The sequence below is a fragment of the Panicum hallii genome, chromosome 9 (assembly GCF_002211085.1).
Source record: "Panicum hallii strain FIL2 chromosome 9, PHallii_v3.1, whole genome shotgun sequence".
In the NCBI taxonomy this organism is placed as follows: Eukaryota; Viridiplantae; Streptophyta; class Magnoliopsida; order Poales; family Poaceae; genus Panicum; species Panicum hallii.
In genome coordinates this window covers 32,103,975-32,108,782 of record NC_038050.1, presented here as the reverse complement: position 1 = coordinate 32,108,782, position 4,808 = coordinate 32,103,975, and the positions used below count along the sequence as shown (strand labels likewise).

Here is a 4,808-nt window from a genome sequence, read left to right as displayed (position 1 = left end):
AATCCATAGATTGAGATGCAGCAGCAGCTTGAGATCCACTTGAAGCATCAGGAGTCAACATTGCACACTTCTTGACAAATGCAAAAAGGCAAACACATACATGGCCACATGGGATGAGTCTCTGTACTAGTTTGACACTTAGATGATGCATGAAATTCGAGATCTAGGGAAGGGATATGCCGTCATACCTCATGGCTTGCTGGATTCGCGGACTGGCGAGGCCGGCGAGGTTGCTCGTTGCCTCATCGGGGCTTCGGGTGGGTGTGGGTGCGGCGTGCCGCATGCGGGACTACGGGCACCGAGCACCGACCTGGAGCCTGGACTGCAGGCGCCGGGCGCCATGCGGGACTGGTGGGTGCGGGGCTGCACGCCTGCACCTGCACAAATGCTTGATGCGGGCGTGTGGTGACCGGATGGTCTAGATGGATGAGGGAGAGGAGGGACTGAGGGTTGAGCGAATGAGGGCTTATATACTTAGGGTTGCTAGGTGGGTTTCTAGTGGGCTGAATGTTTCGGAGCTCCGATGGAGCTCCCCGGGTAAATTTAAGATATCCAAACTCGCAAATCCGTGGGCGAAAATCAGAAACCAAAACCGGAACCCGCGGGCCCGAAACCTGCAGATATCCACCCCGAACCCGAACCGCTGCCATCCTTAGAATTGAAGGATGTGGTGGTGGGGCGGGAGGTGGAGGAGCTATCGCTGGAGTAGGAGTTCATCGCGGCCGGTGCTAGAGATCTGCAAGGAGGACCGTGAAGGGAAAGGAACGGTGGAGCGACGGCGGGCATGGCGCCGGGCCGGCCGAGTACCTCATCGAATGCAACCCGGCCTGCTTCGCGGTGCTGCTGGACCTGCTCCATACGGGCGGGCTCCACGTGCCCCCGGGTGTCCCGGAGGCGGCGCTCTACTGCGAGGCGCTCTACTACGGCCTCCTCAACCACGTCCACGCCGCGCGCCTCAGGGAGTTGTGCACCTGGCTGCGTCCGTCCTTGGGTGCGCACCGGGGGACGGCACCGCCGTCCGGGCGTCCCCCAACGGCGGGTGCTGCGTCGCGCACGGCGGCGCGATGCACGTGAACAACTAGGCACTGGAGGAGCGCCGGCGCGTGTACCTGGACTACGCGCCGGTAAACAACGTGTGGTGTACCTGGACGCGGCCACGCTCCTCGTCGCCGCGCGGGAGCGATCCGGCCGGCGCGACGATGATGGCGTGGCGGCCTTCTTCGCACTCACGGACGAGCCGCGCCACCAGTTCTTCCGCGTGGCCCACGACCGCCAGCCAAGGTCCTTCCGTGTGCGTGGTCAACCAGTACGACGACCTCGGGTTCCTCGACATCCGGAAAAACGCCGCCGGCGTGCACTGGAGATCGCGGAGCAAGCTGACGATGAGTGGGAAGACAAAGGCGTGCGGCGAGAAGACCTGCTACCGGAAGCTTGCCACGCACGGCGGCCAGCTGGCAGCTGTTCGCGTCGACGGGCGCCACCATCTCGGTGTTCAGCGGTGCCGACCACATGCTGACGTTGATGCTGCGGTGCAGCAACGGCGGTGCGGCGCCATCTGCGACTTCTTCATCGGCGGCGACCGCCTCTTCGCCGTGCACAGCGAGGTGAACGTGTTCGACGCCGCCGCTGCCGATCATCTGACTGCCAAACGATTAGTTTTTTTTTACCCTTGCATCATTAGAAAGGGAATTACTAACACAAGTTTCGACAGAAAAAACACACAGTGTAACTTGCTCGTCATCGGGACTCGTGTTTTGTTTCTAGAAAGGAATATGAATGGATATCATATCAGTGGAGCACCATCATTTTCAACAAATACCTTTTCTTTTGCTCTCTATTCCTTCTGATCTTCATGATCACCGAGCAAAGATCGCTGCTGCGTTGCTGCCGATTCCCAACACATCAGCGGGCAATCATGGGTTGCGTTCTGTCGAGGTCATTGCGTGCGTTCACGTTTCTATAGTGCAAATTTGTAAAGATATTAGCGCAAAAGAGCTCTTATGCACGGATTAGGAAGGCCCCATGAGGCTCTAATCATACTACATTATTAACCACATGATGAACTTAACACTCAACATGTTTTCCTGAAAAAATAGAAACAGAGAAATCAGTTCCCCCCAAATGCCACGGTTTTCACGAGAGGTACAGATTTGAAAGCATTCACACATCTCACACCATTATCTCTACCACTATTAAAAATATAGTATCCGCATCGACACTCCATAGCTCTGACGGTAGAGCCACGGGCGTGGCAAAGAGGCGGGGTGGGGACCGCCCTGATCCCTGAAAAGCAGTCCCCGCCCCATCCCAGAACAACAATGTGTGGCAAAAATCAGCCTCGTACCCGACCCCATCGGGAACCCGTGCTATTCGTGTGGCAGCAGAACAAACCCCAGAGACTGCAAAATCTTGATGTATATCTCAGTTCATATGCACCATGCACGTACATGATTCAATGAGAAATAGCTAGGAGCAATGAGAATGTAACATATTCACAATCCAAACTTTCATGAACTAACCACAAAAGCAGCATAGCATCCATGGGCCTTTACCTAGTATATGAAAATTATGTAATTAAGTATATAAAAATATAGTACTACTTATTTAAACATATTAATATTTACAAATATATAAGTACATAAATATCATTGTGTTAACCGGATTAGTATTTGTATTTGGTCGTGGCTCTATCCGGTACTAATGGGGTGGATATTTCCACGACCTTGAGGGATATTAGTACCGGGTATGGCATGACATGATACTAATAGTCCTCTCTGGGATACAGCTGTTGCAGCCGATACTGATGCTCTATTAGTGTATAGGGCCAACGTGATAGGAAGGTAACCAATCAGCTGCTCTCATTGGTCATGCTGCAAGGATGCAGACAATCTAAAAACATCCTTCTCCACGACGTTAGTCTGGTCACAGGAAGGGCCTGGCTCACTGGTGCGGGGCAGGCTGACCAGTGCAAGAAACCTCTAACGCCCTAAAAGGTCATTGAAGCTCGTCTAAGTTGGGGGAGACAAGCCCACGTAGTTTTGAATTCATGGACCGAAAAATGCGGATGTGGGGAGGTGATTTTTCATCTGATGGGTATGACACTGGAATTTATTAGCTAGTAGAATGATAACCAACCTCTCCGTTATTATTTCATTATACTAGATATTCAACACTTTGATGACATGTAGAATCTTACGCAACTTAGACATATACTCCATGACACTCTTCAGCAAAAAAGGAAAAAAAAAAAGGTATACACCCATGAAGTGACAACGAACACACACATGCATGCTTGCTTGAAAAGGGTTATTACTACTCGCGACTTATTATACTGGCTGCTACTATATAAATAGCACGTAAAAGCGTTCATGCAAGAGGTATACGCAGATCCGTTGCGTCCCTCGTTGATCTCTGCTCCACGCGGGAGATAGACCAAACAGCGTTAGCATGAATGGTCGTTATCTCCCCATCATATGAGCTGGTCGATCATCACGCTCCGACGACCGGCTCGAAGTACTTGAGCTTCCAGTCCTCCGACCCCTCCCCCGGCACGCCCCAGACGAGCGCCCGGCAGGTGCCGAGCGGCGGGGCCACGCGCAGCACGAGCAGGTAGTCCACCCCTCCGCCCTCCGCCGGCCGCGTCGACGCCGACACGACGCGCTCCAGCCTCGGCACCGGCTTGATCCCGTGCCACATGCTGTGCACCATCACCGCGAACCTGCCCACCCTCCAGAAGAACGCGCCGCCCTCCGGCTCGGGCGCGGCGGCGTGCCCGCCGCCGCCGCCGTGGTGCTCCCGCCGCTCCTCGGCCGCAACCGCGGCGGCATTGCCCGGCAGGGAGGGCGGCGGAGAGGTGCCGGAGGCGCGCGCGGCGAGGAGGACGACGAAGAGCAGTGACCACGACCTCATCATCGCGCTCCTCTCGATCGAGAGCTAGCTAGGCACAAGAGAGAGCTGCGCGCGCACGATGAGTTGAGGCAGGTGCATGCGAGAGGGGCCACGCATTTATAGCGAGGCGGCGTGCGTGGCGAGACATGCACGGTGCGTAGATGGCCGTGCGAGCATGGTTTATGGGTTTATGGCGCGTGCCTCCGACGGCGACCTCGTGCCGAAACGACAAGTGGGGGCTGTCTTCGGGGCCGTCGCGAATCCCGAGGCAGGAGAGGACACGGCGGGAAAGGTGGTCCTCGGCTTGAGATGGAAGCGTCGTGAACGGCTTCGTTCTCTATTGGCCATGATCTTGACCGCGGACGCCATTAGACGACCCTACTCCAGCGAGCGTTAACGAGACTATATGCACGGAATAGAGAAGGTATGTATAGCTAGATGTAGAGGTTTTTGTATGTTCCATCTCGCGAGCAATTCCTGGGGAGTCAAAGACGTACACGTCGCCTGGTAGTACCGCGTGATCACTGAAGAGGGATACTGTGGCGTTGACGACTCATCTCTTGGGCAGGGGTAGGGCCGTAGTAGGGGCCTTCTGCTTCAAAGAGTCTATATTTGCTACAGGAGCTTGCGCATAAATTAATAATGTTTCCATGCTGGCTATAATGGCGATTGAGATATCTCTCATCTCTCACTACTAAAAGGAATGATTAGGCGACCGGTACGTCGTGCGATCTTAGCGCCGCGACGTCTAATCGGTCTGCCGTCAGTAATCTTAAGATGTCCGTTGCTCGGTAGTCTTGACTAACTACATCATTAGCCGTCCATCTCAAGGCAGCAGGCCCCCGCAGATACCCTAACAATCAGTCTGCCGAGCGTCGAACCATACGCGGATGCCATCCGTTCGTGAAATATCTTCAGCT

General features: G+C 54.6%; 1 pseudogene; it reads left to right on the top strand.

Annotated features, from left to right (window-relative positions):
• The first annotated feature begins 340 nt into the window (after positions 1 to 340).
• LOC112872999 lies at positions 341 to 1,776 on the top strand (annotated as a pseudogene).
• The last annotated feature ends 3,032 nt before the right edge of the window (positions 1,777 to 4,808 follow it).